The following is a 20,661-nucleotide window of genomic DNA, read 5'->3' on the forward strand; positions in this document are numbered from 1 at the left end:
ATTTTCTCAAATTTCAATCCTCAAAATAGGCACCCGTATGGTAATGTTGGTTTGTCCTCTTCAACACACATACCTGATGTTACTTATTTTTCTCTTCATAAAATAAATAAAAACCTTATTCAGTTTTTAGGTAGGTAGTTTTTATTTTTATATAGAGAAAAATAAGTAACGTCAAGCGCCACTGCTCCCCAGATGTACTGAGGTCAGTAGCCAATTAAGATATTTTGAAATCAACTTTAATGAAATAAATTACATGGAGTTCACAAATAAATGTTTGGTTTAATAAGGAAGGTTTGAAACTTTTTTCTGGCAACACATAAAAAAATATCCTCTCTTCCGAACAAATGTATAAACACTGAATCTAGAGATGGCCAATAACCAAACTTTTCATATAAAGTTACATAAAATAACTCACACAAAATCATTAATTTATTTATTCGTTTAATGAAAATATCATTGATAAATTACATATGACTTGATCATTTCTCTTTGTTTTTCAAATTAATCAATTTTCTAAATTAAAAGCTTCATTTTCAAAAATAAAAACACAAATCTTTGACCAAAATGTATGCACAAAGTTCCTTGTACAAATAAAATCCATGTATAAGCAGTCCATTAAGTACACTTGTAAATCAAGTCTGTTATCAGTCAATTGTTTACGTACAATAATTTGACACATGTACATGTAATATTCTGCATACAGGAATCATTTTAGTAAAGTCAATATGATAAAATAGATCTAAACACAGTTAATTTGTTGTCACATAATGTTATACACATTATAATTTTATGCACACACACATATATATATATATATATATTGTGGTATATAAACAGAGTTTTCTGACATATTATAATAAAGATGAACACGTTATCTATATGTAATATATGTACACAGTTTGTTTACATAGTCTACACGTAACAGTTTATCTACCTACATTGATTTTATAGATAATTATACACAGTTTGTTTACATGTTATATTGTATTTTCTTCACTTTACCTGTCCACTCAGCCACAAAGAGGTTGTCTCTGGTGTCCACACATAAACCCAATGGAGCCTGTAAATGACAGTTGTCAATGTAGCGGAGGAACTGTCCGTCCTGATCCAGGATGTGGATACGGGCGTTGTTAGGGTCTACTGTTAGGATGCGACCCTGGCTGTCTGTTGTGATGCCGTGTGGATCAAATGATCCCTTGGTAGTAGAGGGAGGACCAGTGTAGGTAAACCGGAGTTTCCCGGCCTGATTGACCACCACTACTGCATGGGCTCTATAGTCTGACACACAGATATCTAGGTTCCTGTTCTCACTGATGTATTTAATGTTATTATACCCACCAGATGAATAGAGAGGTCGTCCTTTGTCGTCGTACTGAATACTTTGTTTCTCTGTGGAGCCAGAGTAACACACCACTTTTGTTTGTTTATCATCATCACTGAACATGACAACCAGGAGGTCATCAGAGGAGGTACTACAGACACTGCGAGGTCTCCACCCCCGTAATCTGATCACTGTCTTTATCTTTTTATTCTTCACTATGTTCACAGTTCTATCTGTGTAATCAGTATAAACTAGATCCCCACTCCTTGTCACTGCTATGTCCAGTGGACGGTTCCCTGACTTGGTTCGGACTGACTTCACTAGTTCCCCACTGAGGTTGTACAGTCTCATCTTGTTGTCCCAACCACCACACGTCCACATCTCCTCATCACTCAGACAGGACACACTGCATAATTCTCTATACTCAGTGTTTATCTGTGTGATGATCCGCGGTACATCAATGAGCGGTCTGTCCGGGGGAGAGGACTCGGCACCGGGAGATTCCATGGTGTAGCCATGTTCTTCTGTTTTGATAGATGACGCTGACAGAGAACCAAACTGTTGATAAAGCCGTTCTTTGTTGATCTTCTGAGGGGTAAAACTTGGTAAGGACACTGTGAGTTTAGGAGGCAATCTTCTGAATTCATCATTCCTGGATTTGTAGGCAGAGACACGGCTGACATCATTGGAGTCCAGTAACGTCTTTAGTTCAGCAATGGTCTGTGTGATTTCAGAAATGGTGTGTTTAATTTCATCTTCCTGTTTGTCTAAGACAGCCAGGTGTTTGGTGTCCATTTCCTCCATGTTAGATTTCATGTTTCTGATAATGGTGTTTATTTCTCTGTGCAAGCCTTCTCCATGTTTGTCGATTTCTGTTGTTAATTTCTGGGAGTTTTCATTCAGAGCAGATTTCTGGACTTGGTTAATGGATGCAATCTCTTGGTATTTGGGAAAAATGGATTTCTCTAGTTCTTGTAAATCTTTTTGAATTATTTCTTTCTTGCTGTCAATATTATTTACTATTTCAATAAATATATGACCACGGTGTTCTTTAGAGGAAGCACATGTTGTACAAATAGGAATGTCACATTGTTGACAGTAAAGTACACTTATGTTTGAGGAATGTTTTGGACATTTAGGAGTAGATCCTCTTTTTTCAAATGGCAGCACTTTGTGTTCTTTGGATAGATCAGAGAGATGGTCCCCCACACAGGCTTTACACAGATTATGTGACAAATGTCACAGTACATAGGGGGGCCCGGGGTCTCACAGAGACGACACCGTAACACATCCTGGGCCCAATTACGAGAGGGATCCATGCTCAGATTCTTTGATCTATGATCTGAAAAAAAAGATAATAAATTAAATGTCTCATCATGGGATCTAAGTGGCATGCAAGATGAATACTTTAGTTAAGGCTTAACAGTCACCCGAGTCCAATCAAATTCTGTGTAACATTCTCAGAATCGCAACATAATAATTTCATATCCATAACAAAGAAAAATGAACTGATAACTTTTGGCAAATATATTGTTCAAAAGCAGGATTCATTTGAGAAATAAATACAAAGTTGACTTAAAAACTTCATTGAGAATCAGATATGACAAAAATTTGACACACACATTATCAAATAATGTTAATAAGTCCACAATGATTTTCAGTATATTTGATCATGTGCAAACCAACGTCAAGTAAAACTCGACAACATTGTCAGGGCAATGACAAACAAATAATGCCAACAGGCCTTAATACCCGAGTACCATAGCTCTTAGATGGACCCGTCAGGGAGTCCCATGTTTGTATTTCAAGTCTAAAACTGAATCCGAGGCTCCTCTGACCGTTACACTTACTGTAATTCTTTGCTGCTTGCAAAAATCAATTCATTGAAAAAAAAGGGGGACCAAGAAAATTCTCGGATTATTTATACCCTAGCTTCAGGGTCATATTTTTTAATAATAATCACAGTTTCATATGTAATGCACAAAACATGCTTAAGTTTATAGCCAGAACATACAATGCACAAGAAGACAGAGTTAAAACTGTACCGGTAAACTTGTTAATGGAAAACACATGTCCATAGGTTACCCCACAGACTCAAATTACCGTTACTTAAAATACATGTTCATTAAATGGCCTATTTGTCACCCCACCCCCAAATAAAATGCTTCAACCCAGGCCACATGTGCAGTGAATTTGACAATTTAAGAAGAGGACATTTAGCATTTAGCATTTAGTAGTCGAGGTTGACAATGGTTTTCAGGGGGTGTCAATATATAAATAGTGCCTGTTACAGAGGGTAACAGTTGAAATTGACACCCAGAGAAAACCATTGTCAACCTCCGCTTCGCGTCGGTTGACAATGGTTTTCTCCGGGTGTCAATTTCAACTGTTATCCTCCCAAACAGGCACTATTTATTTTGTTATACTGAATGTCTTAATTTTAAGAAAATTTTACTGCTTTTATATAGGAATAACGTGAATTCTACAGCGAACCGTACGCGCATAATTTTCGCGCATGTAACAATTTTTAATGTTAACCATTGCTAAGTGAGTTGCTAACGCTGAGGGTAATAGAAAGGATTATGAACTGCGTCTTAACCAATCAGATTTCAGTATTTAACATGAAAGTATAACAATTGAAATTGACACCCCGAGGAAACCAATGGTTTTCAAGGGGTATCAATTTCAACTGTTTAATACCCTCCCTTACAGGCACTATATATTTTATTATCAAGATTTTTAAAATATTTTCTCTTTGTATTCTAGCTGAAGGTCTGTAGCTCCTGGTCTGAAAATTCATGTATTTCGATGGACAACATTGGAGTTGCAAATCTATGTTTGTTAAAAAGTTGTAATTTACGGCACACAAAAAATTACCCTAAGTTTTGGACGATTAACCTTATTTTTCAGACAAAGTCTGAGAAAACAATAGTACCATTAAACTCTCCAGACAATTTACTACTGATATCGTCACTTTATTTGCCTCAGACTTTCTCTTGAACACCGTAACTGACCTCAGAAAATGAAGTATATTAAATTCACCTGCAGATCGAGAGTCGCCATTACATGTAAACAAACTGCACCATTTCACTTAATGGGGCTGGTGATGGTGTTTAAAAGAAAATCAGAGGCAAATAAAGTGACAATATCTATTGTAAAATGTCCAAGGAGTTTTTTGGAATGAAATATTTGAAATAAAATTAATTAACCAGTTCAAAACTAATGTACAATTTTTTGTGTGTGTCATGAATTGCAACTTGTTAACATGAATGCAACTGTAGCTCCAAGGTAATTCACTGTCCATGTTAGATTCAAAACTTTGATTACTATTTCTATGCCAAGTTGAATGACAGTAAAAAAGAAAGAAAAATATGATATTTTAATTTACTTTCATCTTAATTGATTTAATGAACATTTAATTAAATTTACTTTTGACAAGTCAAACACCAGAAAAGACTCCTTCCTGAATAGTTATCTCCCTTTTAAAAGGGTGTGGCCCTTCATATCAAAAAACTTGAATCCTCTTAACCTAAAATGCTTTGTGCCATGTTTGGTTAAAATCAAGACAACCCACTGATTCTGGAGAGAAACTAGAAAACTGACCAGTCAGGAAGGGCCCCGCTATGACAATTAATATAGAGAAGTGAAAAAAACTTTGAATTCCAGCCTCTTGATATTAACAATGATGAAAAATAAATGCCCGGCATAAGATGTAAAGAACTGCAATATATATAAGGTGGTAAAAAAAAAATGAAAATTATAAGTAACATCTGTATTTTTAAAATTTCAAGATAATTCCTGAATGTCCAAAAACTCTAAATAGTAACCTTGTATCTGCATAAAACAGGGATAACCTCATGTCTTATAAAAAAACTAAATTAAATGTGTATTTAAAAAAAGATTTAAACAGGTGTTTTATAAAATATGCAAGCCTTCAGTGAATGCAAATACATTGTATCACCCAGGGTTGACCTCAACTTCAAAACAAACATCAGTTGCAGACAAAGGTGTTCATTAATCTTCATATGGCAGATAGAGATAAGCCTCTAAATTTTCTGCAGCAGGCAAGATAAATAATCCCAGGGGATTAATTGTTCTGCTCTCTCATCCTTTTCTTCTAAATTTACAATAAGATTTTTTTTTTCAGAAATGACAGAATGGGGTTATTATCTGATTACCTGTTAAAATGTTAACAGCATAAAGGCAGAAAAAAAATAAAATTAATAATTAAAAAATAAAATAGTGAAAAAGGATATCTTAATTTATATCTTGATTTTAGAATTCAATAAAATTATCATAAATCATTGTGTACGGTATTTTAACCAAAATAAAGTATGAATATTATATATTTTAAATCCATATTTTAAAGAATGTACACAATACTACACATCATTCAAAATTGACCTTAACTTCAAAACAAAGTTCATTTGCAGACACAGGCAGTGCAGTAATTAATCTCAATGTGACAGATAAAGATATAGCTTAGGATTTTCTTCCTGTGGAAGGTTAATTAATCCCAAAGGAGCCTTCCAAGTATATAATAGTAACATTCTCAGCAGTTATCTCTCTTTGCCCATTATTATTATGCATAGTTAAGGAATCTATCCCACCACCCCAGCTCCAAACCAGAAGACATAGAGAACCAAACTTAGCATCAAAATATGTATTTCTGCCTACTGAACTACCATACCAAATTTGAACTTGATTGGGCAACCATGAAAAAAGTTATTAGAAAAAAACAGAAAATTTGTGGACGGAAGAGTGACAGACGGACAGACAGAAGGATGGACAGAGTGATTTCTATAGGGCACCCGCAAATCCTTGCGGGGCCCTTATAAAAAATGTAATATGTTTACAGACAGATGAATGCCAGAAAAAAAGTGATCAAAATAGCTCACTTGCGCTTACAGCTGAGGTGAGAAAAAAGTCTTGGAGTTGGGAGACATGAATCTATATCATAATCTTCCTACAGATGTTTCACATTAAGAATGATGAAGATAATCCTTGTGGTTTCCAGAGATTAAAAGAACTGAAAGTGCTCAAATGCCAAATGGGCATGGTCAAGATAAGAGATAAATTTCTTTTACCATTTTTAATGGACATGTTGCTTCATCAAGCTAATGTTTAATGGTCAATCAAAATCTGAATGTCAGTTGTGAAGTTTCAATTGAGAAACGAAGCTTTCAGTTCTTTGCTATGTAAACAAACCTCATGCAATATTGATGTTTACATTTGGGTTTTTGGATAGACAGTATCACATTTAAAACATAATGATGATTGATAAACAGTAGAAGTTGTTTGCTGAAGTGCATAGTTAACAAGCAGATGGACAAAGTTCTTATTCATGGTAACTGAAGTTTTCCTACATTGCGACTGATGTATTAAACAAAAAGTTACAAAGAATTGTAAGGCCTGCACCTCACTTAAAGCTCGACAGCAGACATTAACAATTTTGGTTAGATGTTAGAAATACTATAATAAAGCAATATTAATAACAAAAAAGAAACAAAACATAGCTCAAATTGTGAATATGCCCCTTTCACATAAGGTACACCACACGACGACGAAAGAAAACTAAATAGCAAAAGATCACTTGAGTGACTCAGGTGACATAAAAATGGCAAAAAAGTACAGTGTTAAAATGCAGCAATACAAATCTTTGCTATATATTGTGTAAAATTATCAGTCTGTATTACCCTTTAAGTTTAAATCACCTGTCTCTTCATTCAGTCAGTCAATGGTGATTCAATCAAGGTGTGCAACCAGAAATTATGGACCAGGCTGGCCGAATAGTATGGTAGATGACACAGAACCTGTACATGTATAATGAAGATGATATACCCGGTATCTAATAATCTAGCATAGTTCTTGTCAAAATAAACAGAAAAAGATTGAGACTTTTTAAGGAATACATAGATTTATGTAACACAAGCAATGTATTTTTCAAGGTAACACCAGATCATATGTGGTATCATTGATCATCAGTAGTTAATCATTTGTCTGCAAAATGCAGAGAGAATTGACAGAAATTGCAGCAGCAGCAGCATTTTTGGAAGTTGATATTTGAACAATTCTCTTTGTGGTGGCAGAGGATTTTTTCTTTTGCTTGAAATTTTGTGAAAATTGCCCTTTTTCACATGTTCACAGGTCCAGCACCACCCAACTGCCATTAACAACCATATATATTCAGAGACATAAATAACAGAAATTGGCAACTGGTCGAAATCTCGCTGTCCCTATTGTAAAGTATTCCCAGTTTAAATCAGTGTATCTTTCAATTATTCATTAATATCGAAATACATGTATAGCTAAAAGCTATTACCAAAACATCCAAAATATTATATATATATGAGTCTATCTCTTATAAACAAAATCAAAAGAGGAATTTAAGGAGGCAGTTGGCTACCCGTCGTCCAAGATTTCGCCGATGTTTTATAACTGGCCAATATATTTTATATATAATTATATTAATCTTATTTTTCAATTTTTTGTTTCAAAAATTTCTAAAACCTTTGCCTTTTTTTCATGAAAACAATATACTTTGGTTTAAGATCACATCTCAATTTACTAAAAAGTAGTTCTCAAAGTAAGGTCGGACCCGTAACATTTTCAACAACAAAACACGCTCATGGCGGAGTTGCCAATCTCTGTTATTCATGTCTCTGATATATTGAAGATTTGTAGGTTAATGTCTACCCATGCAAATATTCACCAATTAAAGGGGGGGGGGGGTTAAATCACCTTCCCTTTGAGTGACATTTCAAGTTCTGAACCTGAAAATGTTGGCCATATTTACGCATTTTTATAATCATCCTTATCTTATCAGTACTATCATATATCAATAAAATGGACATGAGCTCTTTTACCACAGGCTGAATGCAATAAATAGTTAAGCAATTTAGTTATTCCCCTCAAATAACAAGCCTAACATCAGGGTTCCCTCCGCCTCGTATTTCAATATTACAGGGTGTTTTGTGTTAAACTGTCCCCTGTCATGTACGCATTCACACCAGTATTGATATGGACTTGTGCAATCCATAACGTAAATTATTTATTTATTGAAACTTAGATTTTTTAAAACATAAGATGTATTCAAACTTGTCCAATGTAGTTAACCCGTTATTCTTTATTTCTTAGATAATGAAGCAAATGTGCTACAAGGATATCTATGGGCAGCAACTAAGCCCATGGCCCAGTTAGGGGACAAGGGTCATAAATAAAGCTACTTGGTAGAGTGCTAATAGATTAAGAAGATAGCAGTTATGGCACGTATACTATAGAATTCAACTGGAGATAAGTTAAATACACACATGTATAATATGAATTCTAATACAATGACGATTTCACCATTAAATAGGTATAATATAGAGATCTACGAGTCTACAAACCTCTCCAACTCAACATGGCAGCATTCCACCTCGCTCTCTTCCTGGTCTGGTCGTGCCTGTTTAAAATCACGTGACTTGTTTAAAATTCAGGTCATATAAAGCCTAGATGTCCTACATAAACACAATCTGAACTTTCCCCCTCTTTCAATTTTAACTGGGATGTCTTGGGGTGTATATTATTGCATATAGCCAATTGGATAACAATAGTACAGTACTGCAGTAGGCCTACAATATATTTCCGTTTTACACAAAAACTACGGCCAGCCGCATCTGAGCACAGGAGTCGGCGATTTTATCAATTTGTTGTAAATAAATGAGAAACAGGCAAAATCCTACCAGTGAGCTTCGCGAGCTCGCTAAGCATTTACAACAAATTGATAAAATCGCCGAGTCCTGTTATCAGAAACATAAACTGATAAATAACATAATATTAAATGTCTCTGGCCGAACTGTTCATATGCAAAATATTACTGTAATCTTTATAGAATTCAACTGGAGACAAGTTAAATACACACATGTATAATATTAATTCTAAAACATTGACGATTTCACTATTAAATTACAATAGGTACATTTATAGAGATCTACGAGTCTACAAACCTCTCCAACTCAACATGACGGCATTCCACCTCGCTCTCTTCCTGGTCTGGTCGTGCCTGTTTAAAATCACGTGACTTGTTAAAAAAATCAGGTCATATATAAAAGCCTACAACAATTGTAAGTGCATGTTTCCCCCTCTTTCAATTTAAACAAGGGATGCCTTGGTACAATATTTCCGTTTTGCACAAAAACCTACGGCCAGCCACCTATCTATACTACTATATTAAAATAATAGACTTGAATTTTTGGGTTTTAATACCGAGAAATCGGAAGAGTACTGTCTTTTGTTTTATTAATTTTTAACATCGTTGCTACTTGGATAATACCAATTTGTTTTTAGTTTTTCTCAATCAGGCTTCGCTAAACAATAATCAACGAAAATTCCTTTTAAAAAATCCGGAAATCGTCTGAATTTTTCGGATTTTACAATATTACTCATGCGCATTACATTCACGCTAAATCGCGGGATGCTCCTTAGTTTATATTTCCACAATATCACATTTGCATGGATAAATTAAAAAACGATAATATAAATACGTGCAAGTTTTCATTAAAAATTTGCTATATAATTATTCTGTTCATGAAACAATATACGGGAGATAACTCTAACGCAGTGCGTTTAAGGTAGTCCATCCATAAATGAGGTGAATTCAACAACTTTGGTTGATATGAACTATATTGAATTTCTATTTTGAAATTATTATGAGGCCGACATAAACCAAACTCGGGAATAAGTATGCAGTCCATTAAATGAACTTTTTGCACCTTAAACTTTTTTTTAAAGAGTTATCTGCCTCTTGCATAAATTAATAAAATTGTATTATCAAAAATATGTACAGTAACATGTTTTTTTAACATTATCAAAAAAAAAAAGGAAAGCTTTTGCAACTTTTTACCTAGAGATTTGTGAGAAAATTATTTGTACAATAAAGATATATTTAAAAATGCATTTTCCCCATAGACTTCAATGTTAATTTCAAGAGGGGATAAATTTGTTAATGATAAAAAAAAAATTCAAAATGTTAAAGGTGAATCTTTATTTTTGAATAAACCCTTTGAAATCACACTAAGATTTTAGTTATCAAACTTGCAATTCACGAGATATGAAATATGACAGTTATGGATGGACTACCTTAATATCAACATGGTGTGCAAAATTGATGTATCTATTTCGTAAATGCCCGAATTAATATGCATTGTTAACCCGTGCACGCACGGGTTAAAGTCTAGTAGTACTTATTATTATAGTAAATATTGATTCGTAAGAAATATTAATTAAAATGTATACACATTTGTAAATAAATACAAGATTGTTATGCTTATGACAATGCACTCCCTGAGATTTGTTCTGCATCTGGCATCTCTCGAATCCGTCTGCTTGCAAACTTGCACCATAGAATCAGCCGGTGCGTCGATTTACCCAAATGGACCCAATATGAACCCAAATGGACCCAAATTACGACCTAAATGATCCCAAATAAAATTCCAAATGGCGACCCAAATGGAAAATTATCACAATAAAATTAATCTTATCACATATTCTGAAATAAATCACATTATCCTGATTATTAAACTGATTTTTTAATCATATCTGGGGTCTCTGTATAGACCCGATGAGCGCAATGTTCTGATTGATCGGATTAGATATATTTTTCAAAATAGATAATTTTAAATTTCCTCATACTTTCGTTTGTAATCGTTTCGTTTGTGATTTTTGCTTCATTACTAATTCCTTATTTTGTCAATATCAGTATTTTATATTAAATCAAAGTACTGAAAGTACTGTTAGACGGTGGCGTCGTTTGAAAGTGGCATATTACATGTAACAATGAGTGATGTATGATAATTATTTTTGTCGAAAACCGCGGCCAGTATCGCATACATGTACTTATACTTAACGCTTACTCGCACAACTGGTCGTGAGTTTCCTACATGGATAATTCTGTGGAAATCGTAGCTGTGATCTCACTCTACACTTTACAAATGTTGTGTCTCTTGGTCGTCATCTTTTGGGAATAACCCAAAGATTTATCACAGGAGTCTTTGTCGTATAGAAATTTGTATCTATATTTTGTATCAATATGTTTGTATCTATATTAGTTGACATTAAAACCCCGTTTGAATGGTTGCCACCACATATTGAATGAATAAATCAAATCCAAAGCGATTTCATCACAGTACGCCCAATTATTTGATTGTTTGAAGAAGGGGGAATTTTGGCTTTTTCCCTTTTGACCTTTGGGTTGACCCCGCAAAGGGGAACAACTTTTGAAAAGTGTGGATTGGACTATTGTGCTTTAAATATATTGTAGATTTCTCAAAGTAACGAGAACAAATAAAGCTTTGGTATGATAAAATACTTATTTTTACTAACTAATTGGGCATACATATAGTATGTTTATTGTCCCTTTCGGCAGCATTTTCCCTCATTTTCTTCACGGGGAAAAGTTGCAGTCTTGTGGATCATCACATTTGCTTTTTTCCTCATAGTCAGTTAATACATTTAGGTGTAAAGAAAACGGAACGGGTTTACAAGAACCTGTTTGATAAAACTGGTATTGCTTTTGGAATGCACGTCATCATGAAACATAAGAGTAAATCAATATTTTATCTTCGACTTTAGTGGATTATTTCCATTTGCTCACAACGAAAGTGAATGAAAATTTAAAAAAATATCATACCACATTCGGTTGCGGCAGTTTCATTAATCAACGTTTTAAACATTTGTTCTATTTTATTTAGCTATAGATTTATTCAAATCATTTGAATGAATTCGGGAAAGTCACATGTATATTTAATCGCTTCTCAGTACACTTTAACACGCATAAATTACTTGCTTCATTATACTTTTCTAGTAATCTTACAACAAATATTAATTAATTATACAAAATAAGTTTTTAAAAACACCAAACAAACAAAATTCAAGCTGAACACACGTTTTTCTGACCGTACAGCTGTGTTTATAAAGAAGATGGGGGATAAGATGGCGCAACTGCCCTTTTGGTTTAGTCGTAAAATACAATTTCAAATTTAGCATTTTTTCAATTAGATATATTTGATATGTTATTATACAAGTTTACAAAGTGGTAATTTCTAACTATTTTCAGTTTGAAATATTTCAAAAAGATAAGAAAAAAATAATAAATCTTTAAGTTTTGGTGGTATCGAACCCACAACCTAAAAACCCAAGTTCTATAAAGTTTCCTAATGGCTGGTGCTCTAACCACTGAGCCATTTCATTCACAACAAAGTGTGTTGTTTAAATGCTATATGAGACTATGACCACGAATTTACGGACTTGTATTATATTTCTTAAACGTTCAATTGTTGAGCTACAAAATGACATTTTTGATCTGTAGTGGGTCATCTCTCCACATTTTTGTTGACTAAAATCGGTTTAAATTCCATTAAACCACATTTAGACTGTAAAAAAAATATTGAGCTCAGACCCACTCTATGAAAGAAAATGCATTGAAGTTATAAAAATTACACGATTAGGAGGTGTTGACACGCATACGCCAGTTTAAATCAATATATTGCAAGTATTTGAAATATTTAAAGATTACAGCCCGATGTTACGTTCAATATACATTGTTTTTAATTATTTTTTTTAAAAAAGTATCAGATTTAATGATATTTTAATTTTGCCGTATCTAATCATTCCTCATATGGGCATTTTACACGCCTTATTCAACCCATCTTCTTTGATTTTATTCTTTGCATGTACTAGACAATAGATCTAGGGTTCGCAAATCCCGGTGTAATGAAGAATAATGACCCCCGTAGAATAATGACCGGGGGTCATTTTTCTACGTAGAATAATGACCCCCCTAGCTGAAGAATAATTGGATTTTTCTGAAGAAAAAAGACCCATGGGTTATTTTTCTTCATGTTAAACATGAAGAAAATTGACCCCCATAAAAAAATGACCCCCCCCCCCGTAAACATGAATAGAAATTGGTTACCCTGTATCCAAGATCTGACTTTGAAATTACTTAATTTTTCACTCTGTTCAACTGATTTTGAAGTTATAAACACCGAACTTGTAAATAAATCGCTGTATACAGTTTTTCATATCCGTAGCAAGTACGCGCAAAACACTCTGACATTGCCACAAATTGATTGTTAACAGTTACGTTACTTCTCTCGTCGACATACGGCGGGAAATGACGCAAATAAAGAACAATTCATACACAATGAAGATATTGTGTGATAATTAACGAACAATAATCATGAAAGAATAATTGTTGTAATGTTATAAGCAATATTCATTGGTGAATGAATTGGCAATCGAAGAATGATACATGTACATATCTTTATGGAAAAAGACAAAGGGGGCAGGTAACGTAGGAATATGAATATATACTTCTTATTCACATTTCTTGGGGAAAGTGATTTAAAAAAAATCATTCTGCGTTAGTTTTGTTTTCTTCTACGTAATACATGAACATCAATATTCTAAACATTTGTTGTAATGTTGTTTTGTGATCATGAATAGACTTTATTCTTTTAGAGCAAATTTGTGAAGAGTACCTGACTATAGTAAATCTTAATAAATAAGAAACACTGATCGATTATAATAAGAAAAGATTGTTTCTAAACGTGTTGATAACATAGGGTCCATGTTAGGGGTTTATATCCCGCTTGATTTTGATCACACGATCTTTATTGTATCCAAAGTTACCAATGCTCATACAAACTATTGAAGCATTAATCATCTTGATATTAACTAAACTTACTAAAGTATGCCAAGGATAAAGTAAAATATATTTTCTGTACGAGTACTCTCAGTACTTTTACGATTTTCCTTATTGGCCATTAACCTCTACTGGCGTAATGGCTGCTGTCAGTGCCTACTAACTTTAGCTCGGTTATAATGCCTAATGGGGGAGTAAACTTTTCATAATTTTGGTTTCATCATTAATTCTGGGTGATGAACTATTATACCCAGCAGTTTGTATTGTGGAAATCCTTGATGCAAGTATAATTCATGAACAATATAAAGAATATAGAAGATGCGACGGCGAAGCGCGAAGATGCAAAAACGAAAGTGCTAAGTTGCGAAGGCGAAGAAGTGATACTACCATCGCTTCTTCGCCTTTGCAACTTTGCACTCTCGCTTTCGAATATTCGCGCTTTCGCCTTTTTAACTCACCGAGACGAAGTCAATGGGAGCATATGCTATACCCCCGGTGTCAGCGTCCGGAGCTGGTTAAAGTTTTAGTTGCAGCTCCTGTATCTAAGCTATTACTTGTCCTCTCTTCACCAAAATTACATGGATGATGCATCTGGACCTACTGAATCTGGTTCCTAACTTTCAGATGCTGGAGGAGGTTCAGGTTTTTGGAGCAGGTTAAAGTTTTTGTTGCAGGTGCCCTTTAATAGCAATATCTAAGTTACTGCTGGTCTGTACTTCACCAAACTTGCATGGATGGTGTGTCTTATGATACTGATGCACCAGACAGGCTTGAGTGCTCAATATGAGCTATAGGTTTCGGATCCTGGAGGAGGTTAAGGTTTTTGGGGCTGGTTAAAGTTTTTGTTGCAGTTGCCCTCTAATGATTATATCTTAGTTACTACTGGTCCTAAATTCATTAAACTTGTATGGATGGTGCGTCTGATGATACTAATGCACCTGACAGACCTAAATGCTGAATCTGAGCCACAGGTTTCGGATGCTGGAGGAGGTTAAGATTTTATGAGGTGGTTAAAGTTTTGAAACAGGTGCCCTCTGATGATGATATCTTAGTTATTACTTCTCCTAACTTTACCAGACTTCCATGTGGTGCGTCTTATGATACTGATGCACCTGACAGGCTTGAATGCTGAGTCTGAGCCATAGGTTTCGAATGCTGGATAATGGGTTTTTTTTTTTGGAACAGGTAACATGTTTAATAGATAATAGTACTTTTTCAAACTTTCATAGCTGATTAAACTGTAATATGAATGAATCGCAGATGTAACTTCAGATGCAGAGCTTGATCTCCATTATTAAGGATGCTCAAAATATATATCTTAGTTATTTCAGGTCCTAACTTCACCTAACCTGAATAGATGGTGTGTCTTATGATACAGATGCACCTGACAGGCATGGATGCTGAATCAAAGCCATAGGTTGGAGATGCTGGAGGAGGTAAAAGTTTTAATTGCTGGTGCCCTCTGATGATGATATCTTAGTTATTACTGGTCCTAACTTCACCAATCTTGCATTCTTATGATACTGATGCACCTGACAGGCTTGCGTCTTATGATACTGATGCACCTGACAGGCTTGAATGCTTAATCAGAGCCATAGGTTTATGATTCTTGATGAGGTTTAGTTTTTTGGAACAGGTCACATGTTTTATAGATGATAGCTTGCATAGTTGATTTAACTATATTATAAATGAAACGCAGAGGTTGCTTTAGATCTCCATTATCAAGGATGCTAGAGAAATCTCCTACCTCACTCAAACCTGCTTGATAGATAGATGTGGTTGTTGTTAAATGACGTAACATTATTACTATGATATAGTATTGTATGATTTGAAACACTATTGTTTAATAAGATACAATATAATACCATATGTTATATTGTAAAACGTTATATGATACGATAAAATATTGTATCAATTTTTTTGATATTTTATGATATGATGTTGTATCATGATATTAATATGTAAAGTATTGATTTTTAAGATATAAAATTGTATAATATTATATTGTATTATCTATTAATTATTTAATCACATGAAACTATTACATATGATATTGCAATATATAATATTGCATCCTATGATATTATATTGTATATTCTATGATATTGTATCATACAGTATTGTATAATATGATATTGGTTTCTGTAATATAGAATTATATAACATGAAATTGTATATATGATATTGAAATATTATAAAATATCGTATCATACGATATTGTAAAATATAATATTGGTTTATATGATATATTCTCATATCACATGAAATTGTATTTTATGATATTCAAATATATATTATTGTATCATATCATACAATATGTATAATGTGATTGTATTATATAATATTTTACTTTACCCCATGATATTGTATCATGATGATCATTTATATGATACAATGTTGTATCAAATTATATTGTATTTTATAATACAATATCATATTATGTATCAAATATGAAACAGTATCATACAATACTATATCATACTATAATATTTACATTCACTTTCTTTCCCTCTATTAAATTGCATTGGTTGATTTGAGTGATATTTACGCACAACACAGAAGACCCAATCACCAAATCTGGTGCGTATGAATACATTTAGTATTCCTTCAGTATTTTTCGAAGAACAAGAACTTACTCTTCTCGCGACTTCAAACCGGATAACGCCCTGATATTATACTTACGCTGATAAAAATTTCATTGATGTAAATATTTTTTGACAGTTGAATGAATTCAATTGATTAATTTCTTAGTTTACTAAGAGTAAATTCATTAAATTAAAGAAAGAAAAATAAAACTGTGTTATTAGAATTTAAAACGCTGTGCACTATTTTTGTCAGCATATTTCGGCTGTTCCAGTGTCCATTCCGTTAATTTCGCATTACACGTTGAATAAGACAGAGCTTTTTAAAAAAAAATCATATTTGCGGGAAGGAAATACATGTTTAAAAAACGTAAATATAAGCATTGATTCATTATTTTTTGAAAGATGAGGTCTTATAACTGCAACGATCAATGTTATGATGTATTATTGCAAAGTTATATTGTTTCATATGATATTCTATTATTTAATCAAATACAATTATAATGTATAACACATTACAATGCCATATCATACGTTACAATATTATATCACAATTTTTTACGGTATTTTATGGTAATATATGATATATATTGTAAGTTTGATAGGATGCAATTTTAATTTTATATTATTGTATTGATTAACATATGAATATATGATTATCATACAATTTTTTAACAGATAATATACGATATTGTTTCAAAACAGAATCCATGAATATCCAAGATCATAAAGGATTGTTTTCATATAATATGATAAAGGTGGTCTCATAAAGGTGATGCCTCATAAAGGTGATGCCTCGTCTCGGTGAGCTTTGTAATCTGTGATTACCTATGTTTTATAATTGCGGAGCTCTCCATCGTTTAAAGGGTTCCGAGGCATATTTTGGATTTTTTTTTTATAAAATTAATAAAAATAAATTATCCTGCGTAAAATAATTAATAATATTTGAATTTTCCGGGGGGCGGAACCCCTCTACATCAATGCATGAGCAAGGGGTGTCGCTTAATAAAATTAGAATGTTACTGTGTTTGGTCCATGGAAAAGCGACGGCTGGAAAGTGACAGGAGTCTGGAAGTGCATATGTACACATTGTGGCGGACATTAAATTTTGTGTGGAGTAGATAATGATTAGGCATAGCCAGCACTGGTAAACATATATATGTTACATGTACACATTAAAATATTTATAAACATTCATAGTAAGCGCGATGGCCTAGCGCATGCGTACCAATAATAGCATGGATTAATCGGAAAACCTTGGCGAGTACGGTGCCTGTATTAAAATCTATGTAACCGACCGAGACTTGCTGAATGCAATCAAAAAAGGCGAAGGCGAAAGTGTGAAGATGCGAAGGCCAGAGTGCAAATTGGGAAGAAGCGATAGTAGTATCGCTCCTACGCCTTTGCACATTCGCACTTTAGGCATCGCATCTTCGCGTTTCATGGTCGCACTTTTGCTCCTTCGCCTGCGCACTATCGCCTTTGCAACTTAAGTCGAAGTGGCCCTATCGGAACACCATAGATATATGTAATTGTTAAGATGACAACCATACCCCGATGCAATACGTCAATATCTTGTTATAACGGAGGGATTTTTATTTTCTAAGATATACCCCTTCTTTCACTTTAAGTTTATTTGAATATGCGTTATTATTTCTGTTACTTTCTGTAAACTGCAGCAGTAAAAATTACAATAGTGTTAAGACTATTTCACAAATAATAAAAAAATATACTGAAAAACTTTAATCTACATGGGGGTCATTATTCTACAAGGGGTCACTTTTCTTCATTCGGAGTGTGCTCATTTTTATGAAAATGACACTTATTCTTCAGGCAAAGGGGTCATTTTTCTACGTAGAATAATGACCGGGGGGTCATTTTTTGGCGTAGAATAATGACCGGGGGGTCATTATTCTACGTAGAAAAATGACCCCCGGTCATTATTCTACGGGGGTCATTATTCTTCATTACACCGGCAATATTTTCGGAAAGCTATATTTCTGTAGCTCAGCAGAATTCTACAGTCATCTATGAAGCACATTTTTTTTGCCTTCATGTTTCATTATTCATCGCAAATATAGCATGGATGTATACGCTACGGCCGATGTAGCATTGCGTTAAGTGATGACACTTTCTAACCGGTGTGTATTTCAATTGCGAGTCACAACAAACTGGCGCATTTACATGTATATAGGCCCGCCTATTTGTAAATGCATGTTGACAAAATGATGCTAACACTTGGAAACAAATGTCGAAGAAAGTTCATAATAGAGTTGTACTCGCGAGTTAAAAATTATTTGAGAACAAACGGGGCGATGTTTACGTACATATGTAAATAATGTTATCTGATAGTGAAAAAATGCCCCCAAACCAAAGAAAAGATTCTCTAATACATTTAGCAGGGACGGCCGCATATGAAATAAAGTCACTAGTTGTACTTCGCTCATCGAATTGCGTTATTCAGTTCATTGTGAAAAAATTCGACAGAAACTGTTTAGTTAAAGCTGCTTGGTCCGATTTTTTTGTAACTACAGTATCAAAAATTTTTTCATACAAATCATTTATTTTAGAAAGTTATGGACTTTCTCCTATTTACACCAGCAGAATCAGTCTCCTTTCAAAGTTAGAAATATTCAAAGTAAATACAAATAATTTCTCTTTGGGCAAACGAAAAAACAAACCAAAATGCATCACGGGAATGTTTGGAAAAGGAAACCGCTTGGTTTCGTCTCCCGAATGATTGGGGTTATTTAACCCGCATGCTATGCATCGATTGTAAAGAAAGCAGACTTTGGAAATATTAGCGAACAAAACGTATACATGTTTATTTGTAATTTGTCTGATCATTTCGACCTTTATTTAACATGTTTAAAGCGATGTCAAATTCGTAATACAACCATACCCGTCTCGTCGTCAGGGGTGAAATTTTAACATGAGGCGAAATAACGCGGTACCTTTTAATGTCGTTTGTTTTATTAGCAAATTTTGTACGTATTTTTCTTCATTGAAATTTGGCATAATTGACGGGTAAAACTACTGCAATGTCAATTACAAGCTTATCTTTTAAAAAGATTGATGAGCTAGCGCTGTAGCCATCATAAAACACAGAAGCAGATTTCTAAAACATTTGTTTAAATTTCTGAATCGATTATTTAACAATAGGAAGGCACAGGGGTGTATTGGAATTATGCTGGAGTGGGGTCTCAATATAGAATTGTAAATTTTTTATAGAGTGGTCTTCACATCGGCAATGTCATAGCTCATTGACTGTGCCTTAATCATAATGTATCTACTGTAATTTCAATTTCGAGGTGAAAATTTTCAGAACTATTGGTACTGTTTGTATTGGTAGCAATCGTATCTTCCCGGGCTTTTCCGGCAAGCTCGGAAATGTTTTCCGAGCTTGAAGGAATTTAAGTTAAAGCTAGCTATTTATCACGATATTTAAAATTACACTTTGCTTTATAAGACCTAAGCTACTGTTACTTTTTGACATTTACAATAAAACACAAAACTTCATGTGAAGATGCTAAAACGAAATTAAAATGGTACAGTTTATCTAAAATAGTGCAGTATTCCCAGAATCCCCCACTATGGAGTCGAGCATGCGTATTCCAGTGAAAAAGACTAACGTAGTTGCTAGCGCTCGAGAGCGCTAGCAATTATACATATACTAAGCATAGCCATTGTTTAAAGGCGTGCATAAAATTTGACATAAAATCGGACCAAGCAGCTTTAACAAAATTATTATATCTTACATTACCGTTCACAATGTACCATAAATGTATATGGAATATCGCATGTTTTTCTCACAAAAAAGCTAGCGGGTGCTGCAAATTAGAGATACACGAGCTGACACGCCGTGAAATCCATAAGACGTTTTACAGGATATGTAAAAAAAAAAAAAATCTGAACTAAAAATCTTTGAAGCATCGTCAAATGTAGTTTATAAACATTTAAAATGGCGACTCGATTTGCACGTGAATTTTACAATCCGACGTCGATTAGCGTGTTTGAGAGAAAGTCAGCAGCAAGCACTACTGAATTTAAAATCCTCTGATATTCTCAAAAAT

The 20,661-nt window shown here is 33.8% G+C and overlaps 1 pseudogene; it reads right to left on the reverse strand.

Moving 5' to 3' along the window:
* Window positions 1–420: 420 nt before the first annotated feature.
* Window positions 421–9,436, reverse strand: LOC128159468 (uncharacterized; annotated as a pseudogene).
* Between the last annotated feature and the right edge of the window lie 11,225 nt (window positions 9,437–20,661).

Source organism: Crassostrea angulata, chromosome 8 (genome assembly GCF_025612915.1).
Source record: "Crassostrea angulata isolate pt1a10 chromosome 8, ASM2561291v2, whole genome shotgun sequence".
Taxonomy (NCBI): Eukaryota; Metazoa; Mollusca; class Bivalvia; order Ostreida; family Ostreidae; genus Magallana; species Magallana angulata.